Source organism: Mus musculus, chromosome 12 (assembly GCF_000001635.26).
Source record: "Mus musculus strain C57BL/6J chromosome 12, GRCm38.p6 C57BL/6J".
Lineage (NCBI taxonomy): Eukaryota > Metazoa > Chordata > Mammalia > Rodentia > Muridae > Mus > Mus musculus.
Genome location: NC_000078.6, coordinates 29,267,501 through 29,278,937, shown reverse-complemented (window position 1 = coordinate 29,278,937; position 11,437 = coordinate 29,267,501). Strand labels below are relative to the sequence as shown.

The window sequence follows — 11,437 nt, the reverse complement described above, 5'->3', positions numbered from 1 at the left end:
AGGAATGCTGCTTCCCGACTTGCTTCCCCTGGCTTGCTCAGCTTGCTTTCTTACAGAACCCAGGACTACCAGCCTAGGGATGGCACCACCCACAATGGACTGGGCCCTCCCCACTTGATCACTAGTTGAGAAAATGCCTTACAGCTGGATCTCATGGAGGCATTTCTCTGTGATAACTCCAGCTTGTGTCAAGTTGGCACATAAACCCAGCCAGTACAGCATGCTCACCCAGGGCTGGCTAAACAAGGAATTCTTGTTTCACTATTCTCCTTTCTGATTCCTACCTGTGAAGGCAGAAGCTGAAGACACAGGGCCATAGAAAGGGCTCCATTAAAGCCATCTAGGATGGGATCAGGTTTCTTTTGGGATATCTAGGAGTAAAAGATGCTTCATGTTCTGGGGTTTAGTACCCACTCACATTCCTGGTTTCTATGGAAATTATTGTTTGGGGCAGATAGTCCCCACAAAGGCAGCTGCATTTTCTCCCATCCACCATGCTGAATTGTCAGTCCTCACAGCCTGTGTGCATGCCCCTCCTTGCCAACAGCCCTAAGCCCTGCAGTGTTATCCCAACTCAGGACACAGAGGGTACCCTTCCACCTGTGCTGACCCAGGGCACACTCAAGAAAATTCTGGAACTTAGTGAATGTAACATAAGAGAAAGACACAGGACAGCTGAGATAGGTTTGTGGTAGGGAAGTAGGAATACAGATGCCAAGTCTGTGTTGGCTAGTTTTTTGCCAACTCGACACAAGCTATAGCCATTTTGGAAGAGGGAATCTGAATTGAGAAAATGCTCCTAACAAGACTGGCCTACAGGTAAGTGTGTGGTGCCTTTTCTTGATTGATGGTTGATGGTTAGATCCAGCTCGCCATAGGTGGTGACACCCTTGGTCAGGTGGTCATTGGTGGTGTAAGAAATGGTGAGCAAGTTATAAGTGAGCAAGCACTCTTCCATGGTCTATGCATCAGTGTCTGCCCTGAGTTCCTTCCCTGCATCCCCTAGATGGTGGACTACAAGTTGTAGGATGAAAAGTTGCTTTTGTTCATGATAAGCAGTAGAAACTATAACTAAGACAAAGGCCCACTGGGACCCTGATAAGGTCTTTGCCAGGGTAGGAGTCTCTGGTAGGAAGCCTGAGGAAGGCAGCAGACCTTCTAGTCAGAGCTTCTGGCCATCAAATGAGCCAGGGGAGTGGCATCTGCCACACTGTGGCTGCTGTGGACTTGGCTTTGTTATACCCAGGAATGATCTCAGAAGTGGTTTTGCTTCAGTCTCAGTATGATGTCATAAAGTATGATGTCATAAAGAAGCAGTTTTGTCTGAATCAGGGTTCAGGATTATATACACTATACCCTCATAGGGGACCCCAGGGTGGGATACTAGGGTTCTGTATAGTGTATACTTATAGGGAACACAAGGTAGCATGTTAGAGCCTTACAAAGTGTCTCCTCACAGGGAACCCAGAGCTGCACCTTAGGGTTCGCTACAGTACAATGTCTGCTCACAGGGGCTCTGAGCCGGTTGATTAGGACTCAGGGTTGCACATCAGTCTCCCACTTTCCATTCAGTTGCCATCGGCTCTCTCTAGCCATCCGCCATCCTCTGCAGGCCTGCGGGGACAACAATAAACACCAGATGATGATTCTCACTCTTAGAGCCAATGTCACAGTGGCTCTCTGAGGCTGAACTGTCTCAATAGGCTAAATCACAGTGCATGTCTCAAAGCCAGAGAGAGAGAGAGAAACTGTCTAGAAAGAACTTGAAAATCATACATGGAAATGTTACTCTATGTGCTTCCAAACCGAACACAACATACATGGAAATTTTGATGAATTTTTTATTTCAAACAGAAAGAGAAAGCAATGATGATGTGTTAATTTCTGAGATGATGTCTTTAGAGCAGGACTTAACTGGGGGAACTTTTAAATTAAAATATTTTCTGTACAGTTACAGGGAATAAAACTTACAACTTATTAGGCTACATTTATCCTCATTTCAGGATCTTAATTTATATGCAATTTAAACCCAGCCAGTAATAATGGTGGGAACATTACCTCCTAAGACACTCTTTGTACAAATGGTTTCACATAAGCCTAAGATGTTTTCAATGATGCTTTCTCTTTCGCTAAAGTTTACAAATTGTATTGGGAAAATATTTACGTAAGAAAGCAAGGGGCAAATGGGCAGAATGCTGTGTGAATGCATCTAGACAATGTGACCACCTACCTGTCCTTGGATGAGTTGCCATGTACTGTGTATGTGACCAGGAGACTTGGAATCTAATACCAAGTATTAGAGTTCTAGCCCAGCCACTTAGAAATAGCATCTCAGTGGCTTTGAGGAAGCTTAGCGGGCAAGAGACCAGAGACCCAGCCTGAGATGTGGCATCCAGTGCTGAGATACTGAGCAAGTGACATCGACCCTCATCCTGGGGGGCACAGCAGGACCACAGGGTTTTTATATTGAACCAGACTGCAACAGAAGCTAAAGTCTAGTTCTTAGGGGGAAAACTTGAATTCATAAGGGTCACTGAACCACCACATCAGCACAGCATCAGGCTCCAGGGTGTTTATCTCCTAGCTTCCCTGAAGCTGATCTCCACTCACCAGACCCAGATGTGTGTCTGCTCCTAGACCTTCACATGAGGGCATTAGATGTGCCCTGAAGTTTGTCCTTCCTTCTGAGCCTGGGAGGGTACCAAGGCCCAGGTCCAGTCTCTACCTGGAATTCTCAGGGTAACACCCAGAGAGTTCAGGCTGCAGGCATCATATCCATTACTCCAGCTTCTCTACACTTTTCTACTTTAGTCCCACAGCCCCAATGCATGCCAGGTTCAGCAGGAAAATCGGGGCTTCTTGTTCTGGGCAGCTCTCAATCATTGCTGTTTCTGCTTGTCTGATTCAAAATTGATAGCTATGTACCAGGCCCCACAGAGGATTTCCTTGGAAGCCAGACTGGGCCCAGGTCTCACTGTGAATACTTGTCTCCCCTCATTCTCTGTCCCACATTCTCTGAGGCTGACCTGTCTCAATGGCATCCCTAGTTGACTGTTTCACTGTGATGTCTCTGACAGTGGGAGAGCACAGACGCTCTCACGACCACAGCATTTGCCAGGCTTAGCTGACGTCATATTTCCCTCTAGTTTCTAGCAGCTCTTGCTTGGCCCAGGAACTCGCCCCTCCTTCATCTTCCAGCACAATCCCTGATGGCTTGGCCAGGCCAGGACTTTGTAAAGTGGAATCAAGAAAAAACTGTGAGAGAGTACATGCAGAGACTCTGCAGCTGATCCTGCATGGAGTGGGGAGAAGGTGGGGCACACTCAGAACAGCTGAGGCTTGAGAGAGAAGGCTGCGAGGCTGGTCAAGCTTGAGTTAGCACTATACCCATATGCAGTGGGACCTCACCTCTCTGCCCGCTCTCTGTCCTCCTAGGTTCCCCAGGAGGCCTGGTCTGTATTCACAGATCACAGCTGTGACTCAGTCCATTCTGCACCCCTGCCACACACACACACACAGAAATTTGTGGGACGCCCAACTTGCCAGCAAGTGAGACGCCACAACAGGATCCTTCTGCAACACGTTTATTGGGAGAGCATGGACTGCGTAGGCGAAAGACCCCGAGCCCCAGAAATGGTGCTGCTTATATAGGCCTAGAGGTGACCTGTCCATACCTGATTGGTTATGCTACCAGTACCTCATTAATATGCGTTGGGCCAGGCAGTGACTCGGCAAAAAACTCTTATGCACATGTGCACATTGGTTGTTTACCCATATTCATGGGCGTCGGCTTAAAAAAACCAGCGCCATCTTGTAATGGCGTTTGCGGCTTCCCACAGAAATTGACACAGTTAAACAGATTAGCAACGCTGTAATATTTGAAACCGGTCTTCATACCTGGCCTCCTTCATTCCCATACATCCTTACGAGGAAGGGCACATGCCAGACGGCCTCAGCTATTCCCTCAGACCATGTGAGGAATGTTCTAGATGGCTCTCATCCCTGTTGACCCTGAAAGGGAGAGTAAATGCCCAGCAGCCTCTGTGATTTCATATAACCACGGGAGAAAGGACATGTCATAGATAGTCCCTTCCCCTGCTTCCCACACGACCTCATAAGAAACAGACAATGTCAGAAGGCCTCCATACGCCATCAGCCTTTGGAGGAAGTCATGACTCAGATGCCATGGGGCTTGGCTTTCCCTCCAGACACAGCTGGGCTCATTCTCAGTCATCTGGAAAAATATGAGCTCTGGACAGTTAGAAGCGAGCCATGGTCTCATGCCTCTTCCAGGCTCAGGCTAAGAATGCCTCTTAGCTCCCCAAGATGGCTGACTGCAGAGGCTCTGGAAACCCTCAGGGAGCTCACCACATGGAAAGATCTGGCTCCTAAATGATAGTGTGTATCAGAGCTCTGCTAGTCTATATCCTCCCCGAGACAGGAGACTAAGGCGGAGAAGAGTCATTCACCTTAGTGAGCAGCTCAAGCAAGTGTTCCTCCATGACCTACAGTGCAACCGAGGGCCTCAGTTCCGCACCTGGAACTTGGTGTCTGTAGAGTCCTTGATCCAGTGAGAAAGAGATGTCAGCAGTTCTGAGAGCCTGAAATGGGAGCAGGTGAGTAGGGTGGTAGATTAACCTGTCTTAGTTAGGGTTTTACTGCTGTGAACAGACACCATGACCAAAGCAAGCCTTATAAATGACAATATTTAGTTGGGACTGGCTTACAAGGTCAGAGGTTCAGTCCATTATCATCAAGGCAGACACATGGCAGCATCCAGGCAGGCATGGTGCAGGAGGGGCTGAGAGTTCTACATCTTCATCTGACAGCTGCTAGCAGAATACTGACTCCCAGGGAGCCAAGATGAGGCTCATATAACCCACATCCACAGTGACACACCTATTCCAATAAGGCCACACCTACTTCAACAGAGCCACACCTTATAGTGCCACTCCCTGGACCAAGCATATATAAACCATCACACCTGTCTTGATAAATATGGGTAAATTAATATTTCTGCCTTCAAAATGAAGAGCCTATACTTTAAAGCTTTATGTTTTTTTCTAAGCCAGGGAACTGAGAACAAAGCAGGAGCCCCACAGGGAACCGGGTGCCAGGCAAGGTAGACCAGGCTAGCTTGTGAATAACTACACAAGCCTCTCCCGGAACCCCCACCTCACATCATGGATTTCTTAAGAAATTGTTGAGTGGATAATCCCTGTGTTAATGTGGGATGCAGGTTTTCTGCAAATTATGTTTATTAAATTAAATGTTAGTTTGGCTAATTATTGTTTACTTTGGGAAAAAATCTGTTGGATTCCTATTGTCAAAGAGCTATGAATGACCCTTGAGTTTAAAAGTTAGAGAAAAATTAACACGCCCAGCTTTAATTAAGGCATGGAAGAAGGACATGGCTTAAAGCTTGTCACACCTACTCACATCCTTGCGAGCTTGCGGAGGTGGCTGGAGGACGGCTTCAAACCATCGAATTTGAACCCTCGTTGCAGAGTAAAGGCTGTGAAACTTCTCCAACGTTTGCTTTTCTTTTCCATAAAGTCATATTCATAAAGTTCTGTTCCTAGGTTGTTTATAAGAACACCACTTTACCATGTGCTCTTGTATAGATACATCACGCCACCCTGCATCCTCATGGTACCTGCATTATCCTTCTGCATCTTTACACCAGCTGCATCATCAACCTACATCAAACCACCTGCACAGTCACAACATCCTGTATCATACCAACTGCCTCACCACACCCTGTACCGTCATACCCTCTGCATCTTCTCATCACCCTGCACCATCACACCACCCTGCATCATCACACCACCCTCCATCATCACACCTCCTGCATCATGTCACCCTACATTGTACCACAGTCGCTGTAAGGGTCAGTACAGAGCTGATTTGGGGGCTGCCATTTCAATGACACGTGTCTAACGTGTTACTGAACTTCTGTCAAGACACACGGTGAGTTACTATTGAACAACTAGGAAGTCTGAGATAAAATGTTATCTAAAGGGCCATCCTCTGCTATCACAATTGTTCCCTCCTTCAGGTCATCGTTTTGCCTCCTGGAATGCGTTCCTCCCTCCAATCATCTTCTGCCCTACTCCCTTAATCATCCTTTATCCTTCCTTAGGCTGCTCTCCCTTCTTTTAGATTGCCCAACTCCCTCAGCTCATCCCCACATCCCCTGAGTGTCCTCCTCCCTCATTCCATCTTCCCCACTCTGAGTATTCTCCTTCCAGAATCACTCCTCCCCTGGGCCCACCCTCTGTCTACACACACTGCCCCCTCTCTCAGTCTGTGCTCCCTTCTCTCACCTCCTCAGTCTGATATAGAGATATAAACACACGGGCTCTCCTTGTCTTCTTGTTTCTCACATCTTCAGTTGGTGTGGGGACTTTTCAAGAGAGACATATTCACAGACTATTATGGAAGTTTAAAATTCTATGTGAAGGGCATCTCCTCTCTGTGTGTAAAGATTCCATCCCTAGAGCACAGGGTAGCTGGGATACGGCACCAGGCCTTAGGAGAAACTGCTCTGAAGATGTGGGGCTCTGAGAAGAACATCGTTATCAAGACCACACAGCTCCTCTCAGGCCTTTCCTGCCCTTCCTAGAGAAACTGCATGAGATGAGCACAATTGACAGTAGACCATCAGCTCCTACAAGGAATCCATACATCCTCAGTATGTTCTAACAACATTCTGCCAAAAGAGATCCTCACAACTGTACCCAGTATCCTGACTCCTGGATGGTGTTGATCATGATGTCTGCTCTCCTTGGGAATCCCTTGCTTATCTTTGTAATCTTCGGTTTATTCTCTCTCTCATCCATCCCAATGAAAGAAGGTCTTCTCTGGAAGTCTCTCATGTGATCCCCTCTACCACATCACCACAAGATAGTCATCAATGACCCAGTTCTGATAACATACTGGAGTCATTACTTCTATATCGCTGAGACCAAATACCTAACAGAAACAGCTTCAATGAGGAAGGTTGAGTTGAGACACTATAGATCCGAGGGGCAGAGACAGTTAGAGGGCTTTAGTCTGTTGGAATAGGAACTTGCAGCATGGCTGCACATACCTTGCCCCTGGCCATACCAAACAGAGAGATCAGGCCAGAAGCAGAGCTGGGTTATAATCCTGGAGGTCTGACCTCCCCAGTGACATACCTCTGTAAGCATGCTCCCTGCTGCAAACATTCTAGGGCTTCTTGAAACAGTTCTATCAGCTAGTAAACAATGTGTCATGACATGACCCTGAGGAGACCACATAAGACTCAAGCTGTTATTCCATTCCAGCCCTCACAGTCTCACCAGCATTTCATAACAAAAGAATCATCCAATGCAGCTTCAAAAGTCTCCATACTCCTAACCCTCCATGGGAACCCAGGGATTCTATGAATTGTGAGTCCCTGTAAAATTAAAAACAAAAACCAAGCCACATATTTCTAACTTAAGATGGCAGAAAGTAAACACTCCCTTTCCCAAAGAGGAGGGGAGGGGAGAATAAAAGGAAAACCTGGACCAAGACAAGACCAAAACTAAGCAAGAAAGCATCAAACCTTACTGCTCCACATGTGGCATATACTAGGGTCATGTGGGCTCCAACAGGCTTGGGTCCACTTTTAGAACCCTTCCACCAGCAGCTCGGGTAGTGCCTCTCTCGGGCTGGACCTATTTAGCACATGCAGCTTTCCTTGGAGGAAGTCTGATGTTCCTGACACCTCCAACATCCCAGGGTCCCTGAGACAGAAGCTTTACCTTCCTGGTTTATTTACCGTTCTCAGGGGATCCTCAAGACCCCTGTGTGGCTTATAAGACATCACCTATCTCTGTGCTCTAGTTTTTTTGTTTGTTTGTTTGTGTTTTGTTTTTGTTTTGTTTTGTTTTGTTTTGTTTTTCTGTTCCTGTAACAAAATGCTCAGAGCAAAAGATAGAATAGAAAAGCCACAGCCAAGGGAGGAACTCAGAGAAGAAGCCCAAAGCAGAGCTCATGGAGGAACTACATACTGGCTTGTTCAGCTAGCTTCTTTCTGCTAGGAAATGACACCACCCAGAGTGGGCTGGGCCCTCCTACATCAGTCAACAATTTAGAAAATATGCCACAGGCATGCCCACAGGCCAATCTGAGGTTCTCTCTTTTCAAGTATGTTAACGTGATAACCAATGTTAACAGTCATTCTCTGGAACATTGGTGCCAGCCTCAATTACTCTGCACCTCTTGCATTCTGCATGCCATCAAAGGCAACACCTCATAGATGATGCCAAATTCAGGTGTGTGGACCCTGATTGGAGGAGCTTTTAAATGGGTGCCTTAGAGGCTGAACATGGAAAATATTTCCCTAGTGGTCCCTTTTTGAGCAAGACTCTATTTTATCAGTTACTACCTTTTAAAGGAAACTTTTATCAAATGGCCTCACATTTTGTACCATGGAACTTCCTGCAGGTGGTTAAGTCTTACTCGAAAGCCACTGGGTGTATAATTTCTCTTTCATGGCATTAATTCTAGCCACTTACCAATTACAGCCACTTTGTCTACAGCTTGAGTGCCCTGCATGCCTTTCTTTACCAAACTACACATTTTTTTTTTGTTGTTATTGCACATTTCTGCTCTGTTCGGGCTCTGCAGTCTTGACACAAATCTGGCTAGATGCAACAAACAGTAACCATGCCACAGCCTGACTCCTATGTTGTCTTGGGATTTGTTTTGCCGCAGCCACCACCCTACCCCTGCAAAAATGATAGTATATTCCTTTTGAATTGAGCTCCAGACAAGATTTCAGGACAACAGAAGAATGTAGCTAAATTACCTTGCCAGGATGTAATGTGAGTGGCCTCTAGCCCACCTCCCAACAGAGCCCTTGTTTTTTGTCTGAAACTTCACCAGCACAGCCATCTTTAGTTTCTCATTTCTATTACATTCTGGCCTTCCACATTCCCACAATGACCCATAAGACAGAGCAAACCAGTTCCACAGGTCTAATAAACTCATAGATTTATTACAGCAACAACTCTGGTTTGGGTACAAATTTTCTGGCTTTGTTACTTTTCTGTCATCATTGAGACAAAAACAAACAAACAAACAAACAACAACAACAAAAAAAAAAACCAGGTGACAGGAACAGGGAGAAGAGCCCCGTGTCTCAGGAATATAGCCTGTGGTGTAGAAAACTCGCAGTGGCAGGGGCCTGCTCTCTCCATGCTGGTTGAAGTGTGTAGCACAGCCTCTCACAGTTCAGAAAGCCACAGTTTCAGGCTACAACCCTTGAAGGCTGTCCCCCAGGGACACACCCAGTTATGTCAGCCACATCGCCTATGTCAGTGGTGACACAACCTTCCACAAGGATGCCATGAGCTGGAATCTAAGTGTTGAAGCATATAAGCGAGTAAGGGACGATTTATATTTGTTTTTTGTTTGTTTTTGTTTTTTTGGGGGGGGGTTTCAAGACAGGGTTTCTCTGTATAATGGGGGATATTTTAAACTCAAACTGTGACATATAGCCATTTGCTTTGAAAATTGCTTTCTAGCATTTTCACGTGGAAAGCCTGTCTGGTGTGCAACTCAGGGAACATTGCAAATGCCTAGGTGAGATAAGGTATTATTTACAATTTATCCAAAATAAGGTAAATTCAGAAATTTCATGGCTAATTCTAAACCACTGGCTTCACATATATCAGAGACTCTGTTTCCTCCACACACACACACACACACACACACACACACACACACACACACACGTTACTATTGCCCTCATGTGACTTAGAACTATAACTTACATGTTCTGACCAGGAGGAAGCCAACTGAGACCTATGTGCTGTCACCATTAAAACTGCACTGCCTGGAGGTTAGACTTGAACCTTCTGCTTATGCCTACTAGAACCACTGCCTTTTTCCCTAGTCACTCTTAGCTATAAAGTAATGAAATATATCCTTATTTTAGAGGACCAGATGTTCAAATAAGAAACACACACACACACATATATACATACATACACACACACACACATATATATATATAAATGTGTAAAATGTCAGGTGAAAATCTGACTACAGCAGGGACAATAGAAATCCAAGAGAAAGACCCTGAGACTCTTCGGGTCATCAGCTCACACGTAGCATCGTGCAGAGTCAACATCCTACAGCCACAAAACAAAATGAGTATAAATAAATGAACACCTCCCCTAAGGACAGCTGTCTCAGGTCTTCGGAGAGTAGGCAGCGGCTTACAATCTTGAAACGCCTCGCCTTTTCCTGTGTACTATTAAACACTGCATTAGCAAATCACTAGACTACAAACAGGAAAAGATGATTCTAGTAAATTATCTCTCTCTCTCTTCTCAAGTGCAGGAAGAGTGATTGATTTGATTCCCCCATCCCGATTCCAGAACAAAGACCTTGCCTTTGTGTCAAGGTTAATCAGCCCAGCACATCTTCATGCCTGCCTCCCCTCTCAGGTTCCCACCTGCACCCTCTCCACGTGCTCCCTTTTCTCAGTTATTAAGAAGGTTGGCATCAGACCCCAAGTCCCACTTGTGTAGCAGTCGGAATTAAGACCAGAGCATCTTCTAACCTTGTCTCTGTCATTCATTTGAGGCCAGCCTGGTTTTCACAGCCAAGTTATGGCCTCCCCTTCACTGATGCAGGCAGAGGTTAGACTGCAGAGAAGAACTAGAGTTTTGGAATAGGGTCAGTGGGGAAATAGAGCCTTGTCAAGAACGGAGTCTTTGAATATTGTCCTGTGGTTTCTACTTGCCTGCCTTTCTCTCAGAGCTAGGTCATACCCTTAGAGAAAGAATGGTCATTGGAAAACTGTGGAGATAGGATACAAGTTTGGTGGGGCCTAGCTCAAAGTCTAGGGCAGCTTTTGCAGAAAAGGAGAGCGGAAAAATTGACAAGGAGGAAAGTTTGGCTATTTGTGGAGGAAGATGAAGGCAAGGAAGATGGGCTGATCTGTAAGAAGAGCAGAGATAGTAGGAGGTTTTTGTAGAGTGTTCAAGTATGTATGTGCATTTGTGTGTGCATGTGTGCATGTGTGCATGTGTGTGTGCATGTACGTGTGTGTGTGTGTGTGTGCGTGCGTGTGTGTGTGTGTGTGTGTGTGTGTGTGTGTGTGTGTGCATGCCCCTGTATGTGTAGATGTACAGAAAACACATGCACACACATGGATCCACAGGAGCACATACAGGCAGGTCCCTTGCTATTGAATGGTTAGTGTTAGATGATTCTATAAGATTCTTTCCAATCTGAGGCCTGGCTATGCAACTTGTAGGTGCCACCTTAAGATCAGCCTCCCTGTCTCAAGCCCTGAAGGACTTAGTAGAACACTAGTGTCCCTGTCCTCCACAGTTCCTATCTATGCCTCAGGTGGCCTTCTTCCTGCTTCCTTATGCTGCTGATGCTTGGAAGCCTAGCAGCAAAATAAGAC

General features: G+C 46.0%; 1 long non-coding RNA gene across 2 annotated transcripts in view; it reads right to left on the bottom strand.

Annotated features, from left to right (window-relative positions):
* Positions 1-219: 219 nt before the first annotated feature.
* Positions 220-11,437, bottom strand: part of Gm31569 — a 73,072-nt gene continuing 61,854 nt past the window's right edge. The window contains exons 2-4 of one of the 2 annotated variants that reach the window (XR_381400.2): positions 5,440-5,578; positions 3,898-4,601; positions 220-1,614 (exon numbers count right to left, since the gene is read on the bottom strand). This is a non-coding gene — a long non-coding RNA (predicted gene, 31569). Of the gene's footprint in view, positions 1,615-3,791; positions 4,602-5,439; positions 5,579-11,437 lie in introns of those variants that run through there. The other variant, XR_001780594.1, reaches the window with a different exon arrangement.